Below are 24,175 nucleotides of genomic sequence, written 5' to 3'. Positions count from 1 at the left end.
ATTTTCAGCTATGTGTGGGAGGGAGGGTGGGGGTGTGGAACTGCCATTTGAAGTAGACCCTAAGAATAACTGGATTTTAATTGACAGGGGTAAAGAAAGAGTTATTTCTTTTAAGATATACTGTTAGAGTTTGAAAAAACTATCTTCCCTAAGAATAATCCTTAGATTTTCCAATCAAGATAAAGAGTCGCCTTATGTCTAACTTCCAGCCCTCCTGATGTTGGATAAGTTTCTATCTCCTTGGCCCACCTGGCACTTCATTTTTATCTGCCCATCTTCTGCCTTCCTCATTTTTTTGAGTGGACTTTCTGCCCTTTCTAATCTATTGGCCCCTTCCTAAACCACACTCTGGGTGTTCCCACCTCAGATCTTGATGCTGCAGTGCCATCTTTGGATTTAAACATGGGGCAGGTGAGTGTCCCTGGCACCTCCTATTTCTGCTTGGCATCTGAAGGGGATTCTCCTCAAAATCCCCAGTGTGCTCTCTGACCCTTCTCCTCTTTCTCCTCTTTCACAGATCCCTCTTTCCTACAGTTCTCTTGTTCTCAAGTTAAGTGGTTTCTTATTTCAACAACTGATCAGGAGAAATTTGAGGGTTTTTCTCTTCCTGGAGTTGACCTCTGTGTCTCTTTGGGACTGACCACTGAGTCAGTCATTTTCTAACGACTGGCTATTGAGGCTCACTTTAAGGACTGACCCCTGAGTATCTTTTTCCTTGGAACTAGTCCCTCTCAGGTCTAACTCTTATGACCCAGCCAAGTGATGCAGTAAATAGAGAGTCAGGAAGACTCATCTTCCTGAATTCAAATCTCACCTCAGACATTTATTACCTGTGTGACCCTGTTTGCCTCAGTTTCCTCATCTGTAAAATGAGCTGGAGTAAGAAATGGCAAACCACTCCAGTGTCTTTGCTAAGAAAAACCCAAATGAATTTGTGAAGAGTAGCACACATCTGAAACAACTGAACAACAAACATAAGACAGTGTTCCGAGTGCTGGGATTGACCAGCATAGCTGTAACAAGCAGTTTTTATGCCCAGGACAAGTAGCACAAAGTGAGTAGGGGAAAACCTGCATATAATAGGTCCTAAGAAAGATATCCTTGTAATGGGAAGTGGAAAGAGAAAGTGTAGAACTTGTCTGTAGAGAAGCTCAGCTGGGATGTGATTGCTAGTGGCGAGGAAGTATAAACTCCTTTAATAGCTTCCCTTTTTACTAAGTACTTGCTAAACTGTTTCTGAGTGGCCAGAGGAAGACGTCCGTACCCTTTAAATTTAATATCCGAGGCTAAAGGCTCAGTCACCTATCCCTAGTTAAAACTCTTAGGAGCCTACAGTCTCTTTCTGGGACTTAACCACTGAATCTCTCATTTACTGGACTGGTTATTGCCTCCTTCTCCTCCTCTGGACACAGTTTTTCTCCCTAAAGAAGTGTCAATGCCCCTCTTTCCAGAGACCAACCGTGAAGGAGCACGTGAAGTTTACCAGACATTTTGCTGCTTGTAAGCTTGGAGTAGTGGAAGCACTGAAGATAAAAGTATAGATTATGCTGCAGCAAGGAGGGCTGCCAGGAAGAGAGAAGCTGTGAGTGTGACTCTGGGCAAGCACTTCTGGCCTCAGTTTACCCATGTGCACAATGAAGGCAATGGATTGGACAGGATGATCTCTAAGGTTCTTTCTTTCTCTAAGTCGAGAGATTTCAATAATAATTCACATTTACATAATAATTAAGGTTTACCTGGCACCTTCCTAATCGCCATCTCTATGAAGTACAAAGAGGATCCCCATTTTACGGGTGAAGAAACTGAGTTTCACAGAGTTGCAGTGACTCAGTCAAGGACACACAACTAGTAAATGTTGGAGCAAGGACATGCATGCAGGTCTCCTGATTTAGGATGGTGCCATGGAAAAAGCACCATATTTAGAGTTAGAAGACCTAGATTTAAATGCCATCTCCCTAATTACTGCATGTGTAACCTTGAGCAAGTTTCTCAATTTCCTGTGTAAAATAAGGAGGCTGGACCCTTCCAGTTCTAAATCTGTGTTCCCATATCTCCAAGACGAGGGCTTTTTATGCCTCCATACCTCTGCCTTCTCGGATAAGATAAGCTTTGGCCAATGATGTCAGAGGCTGTTCTGAGGGAGAGAGTCTAGCTTGCCTTGGTGTCTTGTTGGCGTCAGGGGTGTCCAGGCACTCGGCAAAACCAGCCTGCATCCATGCAGGTCCCTGGCAAGCCCTCCCTCTCCCTCAGGAGTACAGTCCTGTTGTTCTAATGATCGAGTCTGCTCCCTTCTCCTGTGGCCCTCCTGCTTATGATGGTTTAATTGATTGCACACAACTGGCTGGGCTGCCTCAGCAACCCTCTCAGCTTAACTCTCACTTAGGAGAGAGGAGGGGGAAATCACTGCCAAACATCCTTGTAATTAGGAGCTTCAGCTCATCCCTGAGTTAGCCGGAGACTAAGAAGAAGAGGGAGCCCTACCAGAATCAAGGGAGGCCTAGGGGAGGGATGGAGGGAACATCCCCAGCCCAAGCTGTGCTGTATCAGGACAGTTTACCAGGTCTGTTTATACCTGGTTCTCTGGTCACATAGGGTGAGATAATTAAACTGGAGCCATGGAGGCTTTGAATTCATGCTGTGATGTGATAAAACCCATTTAAATCCATCCACCCAAAAAAGGGAGGTTTGAATTTGTTACTTAAAAGTTTCTGGTCTGGTCAAAGATTGGACTGTAGCTGGAAGCTTTGTAAAAGAACGCAGTTTGTAAAAATGTCAGTATTCGGGAGGGAGTCCTGGTATTTACATTTCAAGAAAAACCTTGCCGGCAGCTTTTTGCCAAAAAAACAAAACAAAAAACCATCCATGAGAAATAGCCACCCAACTTGCAGAATGAGAAGCTAGTTTGTTCTGATTGGAAAATTGATGCTTGTAATTGAGAAGGTAAACCCAGGCCATGATGGCAGTGGAAAGAACCCTGGCTGAGTCTGAATTTGGAGAGATCACCGAAATAAATGGTACGGTGCCAAAGCAAGGTTTTGGAATCCAGGGCTTGGAAGCCAGTGTCCAGACTCAGCATGCTGTCCTGGGGAAAGCATGGCACTGGCCAACCATCAGAGCTATAGCTAGCCTTTTTGTGTCTGGGACAGGTAGCACTGTTAGCCTTAGAGAAGCAGCCCAAAGTGCCACCCACTGCCCCAGGGAAAGTTGCCCTGTAGGAATGGGAGTGAAGGGAGAACAAGGTGAGACCTGGCTATAAAGGAGTTCACCTGCAGGGCAACTCCTGGAAACTATAGATTCAGATGCCACCTGTGAGACCTTGGACAGAGCTTTTAATCTTCCTGGGCTTCAGTTTCATCCACTATAAAGTGAAAGGACTAATCTAGAAGTTCCTCCGAGGTCCCTTCCACCCCCAGCCCCCAACATCTATGACTTTATGAGATTGATTACCTAATCAAGGCACACACCTGCCATCTAGTGGTCACTTACCCTAATTGTAGGTAAATTAGATAATCTGCCAGACCCCAGTGGTGGCACACTCCTAAAGTCTCGCCAACCATACCTGTCAAAACATGGCAACACTCTTGAGTGATGCCCAACCAGATTAAAATGTAATCAGTGAATACTCAGAAAAATAAAAAATACAACAAAACATAGATGACACATTTTAATAGAAGTCAGTATGTGGCTCGTAGATGTCTTTATGGACGAATTAGTGGAAATGTTCCTATTTGAGTTTGACAATACTGTTGTAAACCATATTTTAAAACAGAAAATTCAGTGTCTTATTAGGCAATTTCCATCCTATAACTTGAGTCAACCTTCAATCTAACATTAACATATCAAGCAAATGTGATTGCTTGCGTGGAGTGTGGAGAACAAGCCATACACAACTGAAGAGGAAAATGCTGTTAATTATTATTTCCTTTGATGCGGTGTTTCCAGCTAAAAGTGAGCTCTACCTCCTGATGAGTCACAGAATATTTGGCCTGAGCATTTCTTATATTTTCCCTTGCATCATCGTTATCTGTGTGCACCTACATCTTTTCTCTCTCCCCCATTAGATTACAAACTCCTTGAAAACTGGCTCTGTATCATTTCTTTGTTTTCTCAGCAATAGTGCTTTGAACACCCAGGAAGGAACCTTGAGTTCTTCAATGTGGAGAGCACCTGGTATGAAACCCTCTTCACTAGCACAGATAGTAATTCATGTATAACTTAGCAGGTAAGTCCTAGAGCGTTGTCTGAAGGAACTGAGCTCTTAAGCGATTTACACAAGAACACAAGGACATAGCCAGTGTGCATGGTGAAATTTGAATCCAGTTTTTCTGACTTCAAGTCCAGCACCTGATTTGTTTAACTCCCCCCTCCCCCCCCAACACACACACTGAAGCAGACCTGGAGAATAAGGTGAAAGAGTGGGTTCTACCTTCCACCTTAGCTCTGATGGACCCTTCATGGCACGTCCCTTAGTTGGAAGGGCAGATCAGGGACAGTACATATTTGAATGCAGTTGACTGTGCCAGCTGAGGGGAAGACAGCATCATGAATGATCCCCAAACAGTGGGTTATCATAAAGCAATTTCTGTTTGCCTTTGGAACTCATTATTTGAGTTTTTTAAACTACAGATTTGCTTTCCTAATGATGTTTGTCTTCCGTTGATAAAATAGTTTGTATACTTTGAGCTGACTCTGCCTGATGGTGGGGGAAGATAGTTTTTAAAATGCTCCGTAGCTAATCCTCTGGATGAATTCGGATAACTGAGAAAAAAACCTGATTTATATTCATGCCCTGAAGCAATTGGTCTCTTCTGCCTGGGGGCCTCAGGAAAGGACAAATCTGATGTATATCTCCTTTTACTAGAGAGAGGGAAAGGCTGTAGGGGAAAAGAGGGCAAGAAGGAAGGGGAAGAAAGAAAGATTTGTCCAGTTCAGTTTATGAACTGATCAATCACTGTACTAAAAAGTAACAACTCCATAGCCTGACCTTGTAGACTATCAGCTGCATGACTCATGCTCCCCAGCTAGCTAGTTTTGGTTTAATTCAGGAATGAGACAGGCTATTGATGGGAAGCTCATTAATGAGTGAAGGAAATGAGAACAGAAGGCCTCAGGAGCAGGTTGGATCCACTCTCCACTAGACAGTTTTTTGAGCGGAGAAGAAAGCTGGAGTCTCACTACCTGTCTCACAGAGCTCTGGGAAAATTTGAGGATGGAGAAGATAATAACAGCTGGAAAGATAGAGTATAGAAAGCAACTCATCTATGGACCATGCTAAACAAATGGCTTGGTAGACAGAAGGGGACATGGGAATAAACAGGGAAAAGCCCCTACTAAAGACGTGAGACTCCCGGTCATTCAGTCTGCTGGAATTATCCCTCAGTCCAACTTCAGAGAAACTCTCAATCCCTTCATCCCTAGGTTTAGTGAATTAACATGTGAATTTAGTTCCATTATTAACACTAAATGTATCATTCCCCAGGCCTCTCTACATGGAGGCCCTTTCATTTTCCCAAAGGCAACTAGGCCTGATATACAGCCCTGATTCCTGTTGCATGGATATGATATTTTTAAAAAACCACCACCACCACTGCCACCAGGTAGGGAAATAATCCCTGATGTTGGCAGCTTTGCTTGGAGAAGGAGACTGGGGCACACCTGTTATCATGCTTCAAGTTGAGGGGGAAGACTAGGCCTGAGGGAGCCATCCCGGCATTAATATTAATAATAATAGCGTACATTTGTATGACACTTTAGAGTTTGTGAAAGGGAACTGGGCACACCTGTTATATGCATCAAGTAGAAGAGGAGAACAATGCCTGGGGGAGCCATCTTTGTATTAATAATATTATAATAATAATCCATGTTTCTGTCATACTTTAAGGTTGGCAAAGGGGAGGAGAACTAGGCACATCTGCTACTATCCAGACAGTTAGGTGCTATAATACCTATGTACCTGAATTCCGATTCAGCTGTGTGATTGCAGCTCTGTGGGCAAGTCACGTAATCTCATCTATAAAACGGGGATAATAATGGCCTCTATCTCACAGGATTGTCATAAGAGTCAAGCAAGATGATGCATGCCTTAAACATGATATAAATGATTGAACATCGGATGGAAAAGCCATCTCAGCATTATCATCATCGTTATCAATAGCTCACAGTTTCATAGAGCTTTGATTTAGGGAGCCTCAGTTTTAATATTCCCATCTTACAGATATGGAAACTGAGACTCAGAGACGTTAAAGTGACTTGACAGTAAAGACTTGAAGTAAAGTGACAACTAGTTAGAGCCTGAACAGATTTCTTGATTTTTTTTAAGTCCAGAGTGTGTGTGTGTGTGTGTGTGTGTGTGTGTATACACACACACACATATACATATATATACACAACACATACATATTCACACACATATATACACATACATATATGTACAAAACATACATATGTACATATTTATAGCACACACACTTACATAGCACATAGCCTGCCTGTGTGATGATCTAGCCTATATTCTAAACCCCCTTTAAAACTCAAATTTCTCTTCTGTAAAATGAGGGTCCTTTTCAGCTCTAAATCTATAATTCACCCCCCTAGACCATTCACATCCCTGCACAGAAGGGTACGCCCTTTGGACCTTGTAGATCTGGAGATGTCTTCCCTTCCCTGACTTTACTCTTTGTAGAAGCAGACTGTCTTGTAGTCATTTCCTGTTAGAAGCTAATAAAGTCAGAGTCCCTGGCCTCAGGAGGGAGGGAGGGATGGATGGATGGACAGAAGAAAGTGTGCATGATGATCCAGGTGGCTACTCCCCCCCGCCTTGCTGGTGAAGGTCACTGGCATCCTTGCCCAATCTAGGACTTGTCCAATGGCACAGGGAGCCAAGCTGACAGCCAAGCCTGCTCTGCCTCACTTGTATTTTCTTATTTGCTACCAACAGGAAATCGATGATGTCAGAAACAGTGGGATAAGTCCTCGGCCTGGATCGATGGGCCCTGATTAATTCAGTTGTGGCCGCTGGGCAAATTTGCTGCATCATAATTAGAATTATTAATTAAAAATAGGAAATCGATTGACACAAATTAAGTAAGAGAAGAGTCCTGTTTGACATTGGCTGGGGGCCTCCTGGGATAACTTCCCTATCTCCCCCATCCCAAGCTTTGAGCCATGGAGTAACTGTGAGACCTTCTGAGCCTTGCCGAGCAGTATAAGCCCAGCATCTAGGGTGGTATTCCTCATAGCTGGGAGAGGAAGGGGAAAGGAAGGGAAAGGGAGGGAATATGCTTTTATAGAATACCTACTGTGTGTCAGGCAGTATGCTAAGGGACTTCAAATAATTGATTCTCATAACAATCCTGCAAGGTAGAAGCTATTGTTAACCCCATTTGATAGTTGAGCAAACTGAGGTAAACAGGACAACTAAGTAGTACAATGGATAGAGCACTGTGACTGGAGTCAGAAAGCTCATCTTCCTGAGTTCAAATCCATCCTCAGACACTTATTAGGTATGTGACCCTGGGCAAGTCACTTAACCTGTTTGCCTCAGTTTCCTCATCTATAAAATGATCTGAAGAAGGACATGGCAAACCACTCTAGTATCTTTGTCAAGAAAACTCCAAATAGGGTCACAGAGAGTTGGACATGACTGAAAAACGACTGAACAAAACTGAGGTAAATAGAGGTTAAATGATTCCCCAGGGAGGGTCACGCAGCTAGTAAGTGTCTGAGGCTGGATTTGAACTCAGGTCTTCCTGATTCTAGATCCAGTTTTCTATCCACTTTCCCTAGGTGCCTGCCTCTAGATAACTGTAGGGTTTTTCTTGTTCATCTTTCTAGGATCAGCTTCCCGTACTCCCTGCATCGCCATCCCAGTCATGATTTAGATGTCCCTGTAAATGCTTACTCATCACTGGTTATAACATCTTGCTGTGGATATCTGGGGCAGTTGGGGGAGAGTTATAGCATCTGAGTTCAAAAATCAGTTCAATTCATTAAGCCTATGTGCCGGGCCCCAAGATAACCCATCTTTTTCACTCTCTTCCCTTCCTTTTCCTCCATCTTCCCTCATCATAGTAACTCAAGTCCCATGATTCCTTTAAGAGCCTATCTCAAGGGTGAGGAACCTGCAGCCTTGAGGTCTTCTAGGTCCTTGGGTGCAGCCTTTTGAGTGAGTCCAAACTTCACAGAAAAAATCCCCTCAATAAAAAGATTTGTTCTGTACAATTTGGACTCAAAGTGCAGTACTTGAGGACCTATAGGGCCACATGTGACTTTGAGGCCACAGGTTCACTACCTCTGGCACTATCCCTTAGGGACCCTCAGTCTTCTTAGAACACAATTGGTGGTTCTGCCATGAGACCCATGCATCAGTAGACCATGAGCCTCCCTGTCTATCTCCCAGGGAGGACTTGTAAAGGATCAACCCTTCCTCTGCTTCTAATTTATAGCCCTTGTACATAGTTTAAAAAAAAAAAAAAGTTGACTTGAAGTGTTCTCCAACCAACTTAATTACCAAGGGCCTCCTCCTGAAAATCATTCTATCTAGTTGAATATTAATCTGCAATTCAAAGAGCCCCTAGGCACAAATTGCAAGATATTGTACATGCAAGTAATTAAGACTCTAAGTAGGCATACTCCACAGAACCAGGAATTTCCTCTTGGAACAGTGGAGGAAAGGAAAGCAGGCTGTTAGTTAATGAACTTCAGGTAAGTTTTCAGCAATAGGGCCGGTATCATTACTCCTCTGGCTTTGTGGGGTTCCAGGGCAAGAGAACAGTGCTAGGGTATCATTCTAGTGCCCTAAGTCAGGCATTTGTAACTTTTTCTATGCTATGAACCCTTGTGACATTCACAAGGAATGCAAAGGGAATGGTAGAAGCAGAGACTAGTCTAGTTTAGCTGGAGTATAGCCTATGTAGAGGAGTTATATATGATAAGTAAAGGAAGAACACTGGCTTTGGAGATGAAGAATATGGATTTGAAGCCCAGCTTTGCCTCTTACAAACTGTAATTGTGCATGGTTAAGTGAATGTCTCTATGTTTCATTTTCCTTATCAGCAAAATGAGGGAGTTGGAGTAGATGATCTCTACTATTCCTTAGAGCTCTAAATCCTATGATCCCTTGCTAGGGCTATCCCCTCTACCTGTGTCCTCGATCTCATCCCCTTCCATCTCCTTGGGGAGCTTGTGATTGATTACTCCCTAGTTATTGGTTTTCTCCTTCCTCCCAACAAATATTCCCAGATTTCCCTTGTCTTTAAAAAAACCCACCCAAAATAAAATTTCATTTAATCTATCACCTTGTGGATGCTTCATTCCTATATCTCTCCCAAGTTTCACTGTTAAACTCTTCTCACTTTGTCTATTCGTTTCTCACCTATTCTTTTCTCAACCCCTTGTTCCATGGACTCCAATCCCATCACTCCCCTGAAGCTGCTTTTTCAAAGGTTGCCAATGACCTCTTAATTTCTAAATCTGATTATTCCTCCTCCTGAATACTTTCTCTTTCCTGTGCTTCTCTGACACTGTTCTTTGCTGATTCTCTTTCTGGTTGGGGTTTGATGGCTCAGAGCAAGTGTAAATAACAATTGTTTTTATTCTGGCCAGAAAGGCATTTCCTTTCCAGGTTCTTTTGTGAAAGCAAACTAGGCCATCTTTTGCCTCAATTCTTACCTAACCTTAAATCATCCAATGGGTATTGCCTCAGAAAAATTGAGATCTAGGAGAGACCTTTGCTTAAAAAAGCCAAGATCTCCTACAGCATCCATGGCTATCTCCAGCCATCTTGACCTATGGCTTGCCACTGGACTCTGATGACTCTGGAGGAGAGAGTAAGGCCTGGTGACTTTGCATAGTCCTGCCTCACTTACATCCAAGTCAAGGCATCAGCCTGCAGATGTCCTTGATCCTCCTTCAAGGAAGGATGAACAACTTCAGTCTGTTCTGGGCCACCCCTCAGACCCCTTCACTTGTTAGTTAATCATCAGTGTAATTCCACTCAGTGTAGGCGTGTCCTAAGGCTCTTTCCCAAAGTCTGTTCTCCTTATCTAGTCTTTCTCTTGGTGCTGGTCTCACCTGTTTCTTCTTCAATCCATGCCTCTCAGATTTCAAACTCTAGTCACAATAATTTCTCCACTGGGCTCAAATCTACTTGTCTTCATCTTCAACTGACTTCTGGACATATCTATAAGGATATGTTTCTGGCACCTCAAACTTAGTATGTTAAGTGGACCATTCTGCTGACCTCTACATAAGGCAGTTCTTATGTAATGCAAATTTGCCCAGGACTAGAGAAAGAGAGGCATCTTTTCCCCCTAAACTAGTCCCTTTCCCGTGTTTTCCAGTTTCCTTTGATGATACCACAGACTCTTCTGCCAGTCACTCAACTTTAGTTTCCTCTCTGACTTTTCCCTCCCTTGGCTCTCCCAGAGTTTGAATCCTGTCTCAGATACCTGGTAACTTGTGTGACCCTAGGCAAAGCACTTAACCTCCCCTAAGTTCAGTTGGTTGTTCAGTAGTTTCAATCATGTCTGACTCTTCATGGAACCATTTGGGATTTTCTTGACAGAGGTACTGGAGTTGTTTGTGATTTCCTTTTCCACTTCATTTTACAGATGAGGAAACTGAGGCAAACAGGGTGAAGTGACTTGCCCCGTGTCACACATCTAAGGAAATAGCTGAGGTCAGATTTGAGCTTGAGAAGATGAATCTTCCTGACTTCAGGCCTGGTGCTGTCCATTGTACCACCTAGTTACAATTGACTCATCTGTAAAATGAGGATAATGATAGTACTTTATTCACAGGGTTATTGTACGGATCAAATAACATAATATATCTGGCATGTTTTAAAACCTTAAAGTGCTAAATAAATGCTAGCTACAGACAGTTCTTGCTTTCCATAAATTTACATTATGCAAACTCAACTCCAGGTAAAAGAAATCCACATTCCAAAAAAAAAACCTAGGTTAATTTTATTGTACAGTAGTAGGCACTTTTGCTTTCTATTCTTGCCCCTTGACTTGGCACTCTGAGACCTCTTACCCCCCCCCCCCAAATCAACCTAAAAAAACAGTGAAATCAGGAGAATGACCACTTGGAGAGACCACCACTACTACCTTAAGACATCTGGCATTGAGAGAGGAGACCTTTGCCCCACTCTGCCCACACACCTGCACATCTAGCCTGTGTATCTGTCTTCCATCTGTCCATGCTCCAGTACTGCATGTCTATCCTGACCCCCACCCCTGTTCCTCCTCCTGCTCTCACTTCTATTCTTGAGTCATGTGCTGGCCCCCTCCCTCCATGAGTGCACAGCCTCCTTCTGCCTCCCTTTCTCATGTCCTGGACAAATTTGTAATACCTAAAAATTGCCTTATGTAGAAGTCTGCAGAATGGTCCACTTAAAGTGAGAATGTCTATCTGTATTATCACTATTATTACCACTAAACCTCCATACCTCTCTTCCCCACAATCATCTGTATTTGATCTACCTTTCCAGCCTTCTTTTACATTATTTCCCTTCATACCCTCTACTTTCCCACCAAAGAAGATGACTAGCTGATCCATGAACTCAATTTGCCATCACCACTCACTTCATTCATGATGGCCTTCCCCCTCCCTGAAGACATATGTTTCTCATTTCTGCCTGTCAAAAATCCTTCTTTACCTTCAAGGCTTAATTTAGTCTTCCTCCATGAAACCTTCTCCTCATTCCTCTCCCCCAAATGAAAGACTTCTTTCTTTGGATTTTCTTATAGCACTTTGTCTGGATCTCTCCTTCTTCTCCATCTCTGTCACACTCTTACCTCCAGTTATACTTATCTGTATGCCTGTCATTTCCTGACCGTAGAATGGAAGCTTCTTGCAGCAGAGACCACATTGTGTTGTATTTTTTTGCTTCTTTGCTCCTATGTCACAACAGCCTTGAAACATGGTAGCATTTAATAAAGGTCTTAAGTTGGTAAAAAGCCCTGAAGACAGTAGTAGGTGTGAACCTGATCCTCAGAAGAGAGGTCAGGACTGGAGGACTGCTTAGGTGAAATCATGGAAGCGAATAAGACTATCCACCAAGAGACCACAAAGAGGAGGGGAATCATTTTCTTTACTGCCATCAACTCTGGCTTGTCATCTCTGGCTGTGATATCTATTCCCTAAGCCAAACAGAAGCACTCCTAATGCTCATCTATGATCCCTAATCAATGGAGATCAGTGAGGCTTAAAAACTTTTTAGTAATCAAAGGGTAAGGGCAGAAGAGAATAGCCAAGGTATATGCCAAAGCCCTACTTCTGTGCCTTACTTTGGCATGGAAGTGACATGGTGCTAGAGGCAGGCCAAGAGAACATCTGCTCAGACAGGGTTGTAACTAGGGCAGGACTATCTGGGCTTTGTTCCAGGTGACTGAATTTATAGGGTGCTGATATCACTTACATACCTTCTACCACTCAAGACAACTGAGCTTAGCACCTAGATTGCAAAAATAATTAGTAACAATCATAAATTACCATATATTGGTTGGGATCAATTTCAACCCCCAACTCCCATGGCAGGCTTTTCAACAAAGTTTTCCTCAGTGTTGCAGACCTCTCTATCTCTCCTGCCTCTCAGCCCAGTGTACACTTTCTGGTATATGTTTTTGATGTCTGTGGTACTTACCCTAGTCACAAAAATTCCTAGTTAGGGATCTGAATTCTTGTGTGGGTGAAATGAAAGATTATGTCCCTGTTGCCTGAAAATCAGCTTATATAGGATTGGAGAAACTTATCTTCAGTGTGGTCACAGACTGATGAACTTTTCTGCCATAATAACTCTGGAAGACCCCTCCCCCCAACTTCTGATAGGGAGGGATCAGGTGCCTTTGGCTCCTTCTTCCTGTCTCCAGTCACAGTTACAGGATGGGTCGCTAATGAAGCATCCAAAGGTCAAAGGATTGTACTGGGCACTTTAATATTCATTCTCAAAATATAATTTCCTTTATTCTTTGGTAAGCTAAAAGAGGGTCAGAATCTTAGTGAAGGGTCTCAGAGCCAAGCTAATTCATGATAGATTGAAGGAATTAGGGACGTTTTGGTAGTAGAAGAGAAGAGATGGCCAGAGAACTGGATGCAAGCCCTGTCTGTACCAGGTACCAGCTATGTGGAGCAAGACATTTTACCCCTCAGTGCACCCAGGAAATTCTCTAAGTTGCAGAGTCACTATGCCTCAGTAAAGCAATTCTTAGAGAGAAGTCCTCACATCAAAGAAAGCATGGGTCCAGTCCAAGTAAAGAAAGAAAGACATAGAAGGGGTTTGTAGGTTGTATTTTCTCCCTTCTCAGGTAGTTAGCCTTCATGGTGTTGCTAGGTGACCCAGTGAATAGAGTGCCAGATTTGAAGTCAGGAAGACCTGAATTCGAATCCAGCATCAGATGCTTACTAAGTGTGTGATCCTGGGCAAGTCACTTAATCTCTATTTGCTTCAGATTCCTTATCTGTAAAATAAGGGTAAGAATAGGCTCCACCTCCCAGGGTTGTGAGGATCAAATAAGATAATAATTATAAAGCTCTTGCCTGGGCCACAGTAAGTGCTATGTACATGTTAACTATTGTAATTATATGTATAACTATCTGTTTGCTTGTTGGATTCTTTAGCAGAATGTCAACTTCTTGAAGGCAGCTAGGTGGCAAAGTAGACAGGGTACAGGGCCTGAAATATAGGAATCACTCATCTTGAATTCATATCCAGCCTCAGACACTAGCTGTGTGACCCTGGGTAAGTCACTTCACCCTGTTTGCCTCCATTTCTTCATCTGTATAATAAGCTGGGGAAGAAAATGTCATACCACTCCATATCTTTGCCAAGAAAACCCCGAATGGGGTCACAAAGAGTTGGACATGGCTGAGAAACAACTGAACAACCTTAGCAAAAATCTTCTTGAAGTCAGGGGCTGCATTTCTTTTTTGCTTGGTATTCTCAAGCAATGATGCTGTGTACATAAAAGGCACTTAGTAAATGTTTATTGGATTGGTTTGGATTTGAAGGACTTGGCCCCTGAGGTCAGAACTAGGAGTAATTGGTTTAAGTTGCAGGGAGGCAGAATTCAGAAAGATGAACTTTACATTTAGAGTTGCTCCTGACCAGAATGCCTCCTTGGTGGGCAGTATCTTCCCAGACACTAGATGTCTTCGAAGATTGAGTGATCAGCTACTTATTGGGGATATTGGGGCTTCATGGAGAGCTCCATGGGACTCTGTTGGGGGTGGGCTTCGTGGAAACAATTTGATATAGTAAATAAACCACTAGACTTAGCATGGGAAAGATCTGAGTTCGAATCCCACATCAGATACTTGCTGGTTTCATGACTGAGCAAGTCTCTTAACCTATCTCAGCCCTGGTTTCTTCATCTGTTAAGTGGGGATGATAATAGCAAACCTTACAGGGTTGTTGTGAAAATCAAGAAATATATGTAGTTATTTGGATGGTAGTTAGACCAGATGACATCTAAGGTTCTTGCTCATTCTAAACTCTATGATTCTAGAGTCTGAATTTGCTGGTGATTTTTTCTTCACTAGCCCAACAGAGGAGATGATTTCATCCACTGGAGCAGAGCCACAAACATAACTATCCACAAGGTGTTATGTACAGAGCCCTAATCCCAAAATATTTGCTCTACCTTTGGAGCCATTTCCCTAAGCAAAGGCATTAGGCAATGTCAAGAAACAGTTCCAGGCAGGAAGAGCCAGCATTCCCAGCCAAGCAGGTTCTCTCAGAGATTATCCTCACTCCTTTCTGGGAGCCCAGAGCCACAGAAGCAATGGTCTTTTCTATACCACCATCACCTGATTTTACTTGTCATCTTGGGGGGTTTCTTTACAGAAACTCCTGTTAATATGGGTTAACAGGGATATAGAAAGACTAATAGATTAGAAATCAGATGATTTGGGCTCTAATTCCCTTCTTCCATTAACAATATTTTTGTAACCTTGGACAGCTCCCCTCCCTTCTCTGTGTCTGTTTCCTCCAAATGAAAATGATGTCTAAGGACCATTCTGGCTCAGAGATGTTCCTTGATATTTTGTTATCTAAGATGGATAACATTATTAGACCATTATCACTCAGTAGCTCTTTTGCATGGATTAACAAATTAGGCAGCTGTCACCTAGTGGGATTTATGGGGGAATTCAGCCCCAGATGGGTAGTTTTTGTTGGGATAGGGGTTTCAAAGGATGAAAGGGGTGAGAACTAGAAGGGCATGTCAGGATGACCTGCCATAATGGGAATTGGGGACAGTAAAAGGTCAGTAAGGGGACACTGGGTGGCAGGCACTAATAAGGGGAAGAGATAATCAACTTTGTTTCCTGCACAGTCCTGCTCAGGGCTCACCCTAGGATGAATGTTTGGCAATTATACGGCTCATTGCCCAATGCTAATTGCAAAGGAAATCTTGTGGTAATAGAAGGGCACCATTTCAGATAATCCAAAATAGCTTATAATAATAAAAAAAACCTACCTTATTTGTTTTTGGAATTCATTACCACATTTTGTTATGGCTGTGGTTTTCTCTTGCTTATTCCACTGGGCACAGGCTGATTTTCATTTTCTTAGCTCATGCTGGTAGTATGGAACAGGGGGCCACTGGTGTGTGATGGAGGGGCAGACTAAGGGATAACCTGTTATCCCTTGGATAACTATTATCCAATCCATATGCTATAGGCAAGAGGGGAATAAAACTGTTCTCTCTATAAATCAGGACTGCAGATTCCACTCCCTCAACAAGAAGTAAGAAGTAGTAGATGGAGGGATTGTACATACATACACACACACACACACATAGACAGAGAGTACAGGCTGTGTTGAATCAGAAGAGATGATCCACAAAAAATATATATAAAATAAAAATTAAGGGATAAGGGAGGAAAATACTGAGAGAAGAAAGGGAGAAATGGAATGGGGCAGGTTATAACTCATAAAAGAGATAAAGAAAAATCTTGTTCAATGGAGGAGAAAAGGGAGAAGGGGAGAGGGGAAAAGTGAAGCTACTCTCTCCACATATGGCTTAAGGAAGGAATAACATGCTCACTAAATTTGGTAGGAAAATCTATCTTATACTACAGGAAAGTAGGGGAGGAGGCGACAAGTGAAGTGAGGGGAATGATAGAAGGGAGGGCAAATGGGAGGAGGGAGTAACTCGAAATAAACACTTTTGGGAAGGGACAAGGTCAAATGAGGGAATAAAAAATAAGGGGTGATAGAGTGGGATAGAGGGCAATATAGTTAGTTCTTACACAACATGACTATTATGGAAGTCTTTTGCAAAACGACACATATATAGCCTGTATTGAATTGCTTGCCTTCTCAGTAGGGATGGGTAGGGAGAGAGGGAGGGAAAGAAAGTGGAAATTCAAAGTATTATAAACAAATGTTGAGAATTTTTATTGCATATAACCGGGAAATAAGAAACACAGGTAATGGGGTATAGAAATCTGTCTTGCCCTACAAGAAAAGAGAGAAGATGGGGATAAGGGAAGGGTGGGGTGTGATAGAAGGGAGGGCTCATTGAGGGAAGGGTTAATCAGAATGCAAGGTATTAGGGGTGGGGGGAGGGGAGAGGTGGGGAGAAAAATTGGACATGTTACAAAGTGATGTAAAAGCAATTAGTATTAAAACAATTGTCTGAATTTTTAAAAAAAGAAGTAAGTGGTAGCAGCTAGGAGAAGTGGAAAAGGCCTTGGTGAATAATTGTGTGTTTATTTATCAGGCTGACTAACCCTGGCCCATCCAGGACTTATCCTGGTCCTCTTCACCATTTAAATATAGTCCTATCAAGAGGCTGCAGCTCCAAGAAATAGCTCCTCCTCTAGTCTCTCAGGCAAGGAGGAAAGAATACCCCCAAGGAGGGTAAGCTCCCCAGTGGTTTGTGCCTATTTCAAGGTTGGATCTGATGTGATCCCATCCAGCAAGCATTTGGTAGAGAGGTGGAGGGGATTTTCTAGTTCAAGGATTCTTAACCTAGTAACCATCATAGATTTCAAATAGTCTCTAAACTTGAATGGGGGGAAAGTGCATCTGTAATTTTACTAACACCTAATTGAAATTTAATGTTTCCTTCAATCATTTGAAAACATTATTCTGAGAAAAACCCCATAGGCTTTGCCGGAGGATTTCATGATACCAAAGAGGTTAAGAATCCCTACTCTAGGTTATATGATACAATGCTCTCCTTATAAAGATAATGAAACTGAGACTTAGAAAAGTTAAATGACTTAACTAAGGTCACACAGGTAGTAAAAATGACCACAGTCACACCTAGATACTTTGACAACAAAAGCCAGAGCTCTTTCCACTGTGTACTTTCTTCTATCATTCAACTGTCAGAAGCTCCTGTTCACAGGGGAAAGCTGCAGGTACTTTTCCCATTATGTACCAAAACAATAATAATAGTTCACAAATATGCAGGATGCTCCAAAAGTCTTAGTGTAGTTTTAAACTCTTGTAACTAAAAATTGCATTTTTGCAAAACCTTTTTTTAAAGTGTGTGAAGTGCTCTGCCTATATATCATCTCATTTGTTTTTCATGCAAGCCCTGAGGTAACTGCTCCTATTAGTGTCCCATTTTTGTCTGACATTTAAGGCCTTTCACCACTTAGCTACAGCATCAGACATATTTCACATCATTCCCATCAGGCATTCTTCATCTGAGCCAGATTGGGGATTACTATGCTTTTGGAGGCTGACTTCCATTTCTTAGAATCTTTATCTCACTCCAAGGTCTGCTGCAAGTGCCAGCTTCTACATGAAGGTCTTACTGATCTCTTACACACACACCCCCAAATTGTTTTGTATTTCCAGTTATCTTAATGTGAATATGTTTTTCCTTGCCCTCCCCCTTTAGAAAGTAAGGTATTTGAGGACAGAGACTATTTTTAAAAATTTTTATATTTGTATCCCCAATGCCTAGCATATAATAGAGACTTAATAAGTACTTGTTGAATTTAATGTTGTAGCTGAAGAAATAAATTCAGAGAGGTTAATTCACTTACCTAGGGTCACTCAGCTAGTCTCTGAGGCAGGATTGAAATGAATGAATGAATGAATGAAAAATTTTTTATTAACAACTTAAATGTGCCAGACACTCTGCTATGTGCTAAGAATACAGATACAAAAAACAAGACAGTTCCTTCCCTCAAGGAGTGTATGTGTGTGTGTGTGTGTGTGTGTGTATGTGTGCGCGTGTGCGGGTGTGCGTGTATTTTCCCCCAGTTACATGCAAAAACAGTCTTCAACATTTGCTGTTAAAACTTAGAGTTCCAAATTCTCTCCCTTCCTCCCTCCCTACCCCCATCCCCATTGAGAGGGCAAGCAGTTTGATATAGGTTATACATGTGTAGTCTTGAAAAACATCCATAGTAGTCATATGAAGGAAAACATACACAAAAAATCTCAAAAAAATAAAGTGAAAAGTGAATAAAGTGAAATGCTTCAAACTGTATTCAGACACCATCAGTTCTTTTTCTTGGGATGGGGTAGCATTTTTCATCCTAAGTCCTTCAGAGTTGCCTTGAAATGTTGCATTGCTGAGAATAGCTGTCATTCACAGCTGATCATCTTACAATGTTGCAGTTACTTTGTACACAGTACATTTCATGTTGCATCAGCTAATGTAAGTCTTTCCAGGTTTTTCTGAGAGCACCTGCTCATTATTTCTTACAGTACAATAGTATTCTATCATAATTACCTATCACAACTTGTTCAGCCATTCCCCAATTGATGGATATCCCTTCAGTTTTAATTCTTTCTCCCCAGAAAATGAGCTGCTATTAATATTTTGGTACATATAGTTCCTTTTTCTTTTATTTTATCTCTTTTGGGATACAGACCTAGTAGTGGTATTTGTAGGTCAAAGGGTGTGCATGGTTTTATAACCCTTTGGGTCTAACAAGGAGTGTGTATTTTAAGAGAGAAAGGCAGTGCTTACAGGGGAGTGATGGTCATGGAAGAATATTTGGTCTGGGAAGTTGTAGGATGGTGAATGGAGGCATACAGCCAACAACTGATGTGTCTGTTCCAGAAGTAATAGTGTTGATTTGATACCTCTTCTCAGAGCAAGTGAGAGGAGGTAGGGGGAAGGAGCAGAACGCTGCTGGATGACAGGAGATGGCTGGAATGTATCGTGTTGAATGTTGGGGTACCTGGATAGGGTGAACTCTCAACAGTCATGAGCCCAGAGTGTCTGGTGGGAACTGTTATGCCAAGTTGGAGGTTGGAATGCAGCAGCATGAAAGGATCCTAAGTCTTCCTCACTCCGGGCTGGGTGTCTTATCCACCCTCTATACCACATGGAGACAAAAAACCATGCAAAGTGAAGCAGTGAGCAGTTCCTGGCTTTCCCCCTCCCCATCCTGAGGCTCCCCTCTCCGTGCTCATTGCTCTAGCATTGCTCGTGAAGGGGGCTTTTAAAATGGCCATTTGATGTCATTGGGGTACTGTATTCCCAGGGCAAGACTAGAGTGACAACAGTGAATAATTTTCCTGACAGAATTGGCGCGAGGAGAGGAAGCCAGGCGGGAGCCAGCAAGCCCTGGTACAAGGCTAAGATTCAGATCTCATCGCCATTGCAGCCTCTCCCAGAGAGGATTTCCCTAGACTCTGTCTCTCCACTGGACACAGAATTAATAATCCTCATTCATGGGCACAGCCACACAGAAGTAGGAAAGTCTATTCATTCTCTTGGCCCCAGTGACTGACCCCTTCAATCAGTGGTGAAATAAAAAACAAGAATATTTACTCAGCCTCTCCCTGCCTTTGGTAGAGAACAAAGGAGCAGTAGGCATCCAGAACACTGAGGGGACAAGTGGACCTTTAAATAGGCTTTCTACCCTCAGAGGACTCGGGGAGGAAGAAGAGGGTGGCAAGTCTTATTTTTCCCACAAAAATGTAAATGTTAGAAAACCTTTGTAGAGGGATTGTTCTACTTTACTTTTTAAAGCACCACCTCATTTTATCCCTGGTATGCCCATGGGATGGTCAGAATTATTGTTCCCATTCTGCAAATGGGGAAACTGAGTCACCAAAGGTTCAGCCACTTACCTGAGTGTGATATAGTGGAAAGATTATTGGATTTGGAGTCAGAGAAACAGGGTTAGGGTTATAGCTCTGCTAGATTGTGGATAAGTCAATAAACCTCTCACGATTCATCTGCAAAATCTAGTTGGAACCAGATGATTCTATGGTCCTTTCTACTTCTAAGTCATAAAAGCCTATTCTAGTTTCTGGCTCTGCTGCTGATTCACTAGTTAGAAGCAGAACTCAAGGCCCCTAACTTTCAGCAAAAGGGTTTTTATTCCATTAGCCCATCCTCAACCCTGGATGTAAGTAATGCCACCTACCTATCCCTTAATTGAAATTTCTTCTTAGGATCTTAGGAGTATTTAAGCACTGATAGCTCAGTAGGAACAAATGGCAACCCCAGCCATCTAATTCTACTATATCTACATTGAAATTTCACATTGCCTGCAAATGTCATTGCACATAATCTGAGTGGCATTGCCTGGCTTTTCATCTACCCATAGGAGTGCCAAATGAATGGTATTTTCTAAAATGTTAGCTTTTTTCTTTGCATATCTTAGGTTAGTTTTGTATTTTTGAAAGATCGTGTGATGTGGTAGATAGAGAACTGACTTCACAATCAGAAAGACCTGGCTTCATATTCTGCCCCTGACACATCCTGACCATATGACCCTGAACATCTCTTTAAGACTACAAGTTGTAGTACAGTTGTACATTTGTATTGGGGTAATAGAAGGAGTTTCCTCCCTGGGAGTTCCCCTACAAAAATGAAACCATAAGACTAATTGAAAAAGAAAGAAAATATGTTAGAAGGGACCACAGAGGTGAAATGCACACTAATTCCCTTTCTCATGTTGCCAACAAATGGTCATCTATTCCACAACCTCCTAAGGCAACCCACTTTACTTTGGGACAACTGAAATTATTAAGAAATTTTTCCTTATGTTGAACTTCAACTTTCAACCCATTGTTCCTAGTTTTTCCACATGATAGCCCTAGTACTCGAAGACCATGATTATTTCTCCCTAATGTATTCTTTCCTCCAGTCTAAATATGTCTAATTTCTCCAGTTTCTCTCTTTATGTCATGGTTACTAGTTCCTTCACTGTGCTGGTCACCCTTCTGTAAACATGGGTCAGTTTCTCAACCACCTACCTAAAATGTGGTGTCCGGCATTGAACGTAATACTCCCAGTGGAATCTAACCAAGGCAGAGTGTAGCAGGATTATCACTTTCCTCAATCTGGTTGCCATACTTCTCTCCATACAACCTGCTGTCATACTAACTTTTTGGCTACCATCTCATCATCATGAATCATGTTAATCTTCCAGTATAATAAAACTCTCAGAACTTCTTTTTTACATAAATTGATGTCTAATCACAAGTTTTCTCCTTGTATTTGTGAAGTTGATTGCTTGCCTCTACATTCAGGACTTATCATTTATTCCAGTTAAATCTAGTATCAGATTTGGTCCATCGGTCCGTTGAATGCCTGTTGAAATCCTTTTGGATCCTTAATATCATCTAACCTGTTAGCTATCCCTCCCAGCTTCGTGTTATCTGAAATTTGGATAAGCATTACCACCATCAAAGTCATTGACAAAACTGTGAAATAACGCAGGGCCAAGAACAAGTTCCGGAGGGGCTCTACTATAGGACTCTCTCTCTCTCTAAGCTGACGTTAACCTAATAACAAGTTCTACATACACTTTAACTTTACTGTATCGTCTAACTTCCCTTTCCATCTTGGCCATAATGAAAGTGTGAGATTTTTAAATATTTTGCTGAAATCCAGCTCTCCAGCATTCCTTTGACCCATCAAACTAGTAACTCTATACACAGAGGGCTAGTTTGTCGTTGCTGCTGATTCAGCCAAGGTGGCCCTTAGTGATTACTGCTTCCCTTTCTAAATGCTCAGAAAACACCCATTTAACACTTCTGCTGGAAATGTCAGTTGAGCTTGTTGCACGCTGGTTTAAAGACTCTATTTTTTTTTTTTTTTAGATTGGGACAATATGTGTTTTTCCTCTGAGCATGAAGTACCTCTTCTTTTGGGCATACTTTTTAAAAAAATGTTTTCAAAGATCATTAAAAGTAGTAGTTTGGCAACAGTATCAGCCAGCCCTTTTAGTACTTTGGTCGTAGCTCCTATCAACTTCACATTCTTCAAACCCTTCCTTCTCTCTCACTACCAAAAAGGTGGCTTTGGGGCATTGTGCTTTCTGATGACCTCCAGGACATGAAAGACATTCTAAGGCATTAGTGGGCTGTCTGAAATACCCTAAGGAGTGTCTGCTGTACTGGAGTGTGCCTTATTGTGACCTACACATACCCCAAACATGCTTATTGTTGGATTTTCTTTTCCCTTTAGCTGAGTGCTTACTCCGTAACTCTCCTATTGTTTCAAAGTAGAGGTTCTTAAAGACTTTTGTGTCATGGAACTTAGGCAATCTGGCGAAGCCTGTGGACCTCTTCAGAATAATATTTTTAAATGTATAAAACAAAATACATAGGATTATAAAATAATCCAGTTATATTGAAATTGTTATCAATTTTTTTTTTAAGAGCAAACTAGAGAACGAGTTCCCAGACCTTAATATAAGAACTCTCCAAAGGAACTTCCCTCTAGCTCCCACACTAGCTGATATTCTAGAACCCTTGTCTGTTGTGGTGTGTATTTTCTTACTTTCTGCCCAAGCAGTGGCCCAGGAAACGTTGGGACAGTGTCACTTTAGGCTTTTCAAATCCCCATCCCTGTCTCCCATTATTGTGACTTCTTGCAGAGGAAAGTTATTGAGGGTTATTGAAATCTCAAAAGCAAATACTGATAATGATATATCAATACTTTGTGATTACTTAGATTCCTTTATTTTGCTTTTTTCATTGTCATCATCCCATCCCCCAAAAGTGGGATAGAACAGAGTGATTATGCCCTGCTACAAAATAGAAATGTTAAATGAGAATCTTTTTTTTTCACTTACACCCACATACATTTGTAGGTACTACCAGTCTTGTGCACAGATGGACCTAGGAAGGCAGGAATGGCTTCGTGGCTTTTATTGTAGTCTCCATGTTACAGAGGAGAAAGCTGAGTCACAGGAAAGGTAACTGACAGATGCCATAAGAAACCCAGCTTGGGTAGTCTTGTGAGGAGAAATGGGAGAAAATTACAATGGTGTGTGTGTGTGTGTGTGTGTGTGTGTGTGTGTGTGTGTGTGTGTGTGTGTGTGTGTTGGGATACCCTGCAGGACATCAGCAGACATGGCACAAGAGGTAATGACTAATGGGACCCAGGAATCCCCAATTTAATTCCACAGATATTTATTACAAATACAGAGCTGCGTGCTAAGCACAGGAGAAGATATACAAAGGTTCAATAAAACACAAGTTCTGCCATTGTGGAATCTTACAGTCCAAGACGGGATTAGGACATACCAGCAAATAACAATACTACGAATAAAACTTGAGAGGCTAAAGAGAGGGCAGACCAAGTAACACGAGGTTTGCAGGGTGGGAGGTGGAGGGGAGAACATTTCTCACTGAGATAGAAAAGGTCACAGACTGCTTTAAAGAGAAGAGGGCATGTTAGTTTCACTTTAAAGGTAGGCATTATTTTCAGCAGATGAAAATGGGGAGAGTGGACATTGGCAGCATGAAGAATAACCCCCAGAGCAAAACAGAGGATCAGGAAAGCACAAAACGTAAAAGTCTAGTTTGGCTGGAGCATAGAACGGAGCAGCAGTAGGAGATGAGGCTGGAAAGGTTAGAAGGATCCAGATTGTAAAGGAAATAGATACCACCATGCCAGGGGACTGGTCATTCTTCCACACAGCATGCTTTGGTCGCCTCATTACTGCCACCCCCAGTGATCAGCAGTACCCACAAAACTCTTGGCCTCTCCATAGACTGAGCAGCTGCTTAATTATGCATTGCTAACAGCTAATTACTAACTAGCCTAGACCTTTTCAGCTGTCTGGCCAATTGTAGGAATGGTCAGTTAGGGCCAGTACAATAGGCAAGGCAGCACTTCAGTTTCTTTGGGGCAGGAGAGATTATTATCTTTGCAGAGTGTCCTGAAGAAATAGAATAACAATAGTGATGATGTTTCATGTTTAAATACTGCTTTATAAAGTCCTG

At 42.1% G+C, this 24,175-nt stretch overlaps 1 protein-coding gene across 6 annotated transcripts in view; it reads left to right on the top strand.

Annotated features, from left to right (window-relative positions):
* The window catches only part of MEGF11 (multiple EGF like domains 11), a 475,650-nt gene that overhangs the window by 313,665 nt on the left and 137,810 nt on the right, over positions 1–24,175 (top strand). The gene's annotated exons all lie outside the window — the stretch shown is intronic.

This window comes from Notamacropus eugenii, chromosome 1 (genome assembly GCF_028372415.1).
Source record: "Notamacropus eugenii isolate mMacEug1 chromosome 1, mMacEug1.pri_v2, whole genome shotgun sequence".
NCBI lineage: Eukaryota > Metazoa > Chordata > Mammalia > Diprotodontia > Macropodidae > Notamacropus > Notamacropus eugenii.
Note: the sequence above shows the minus strand (reverse complement) of the source record. Positions and strands in the feature narration are given on the sequence as shown.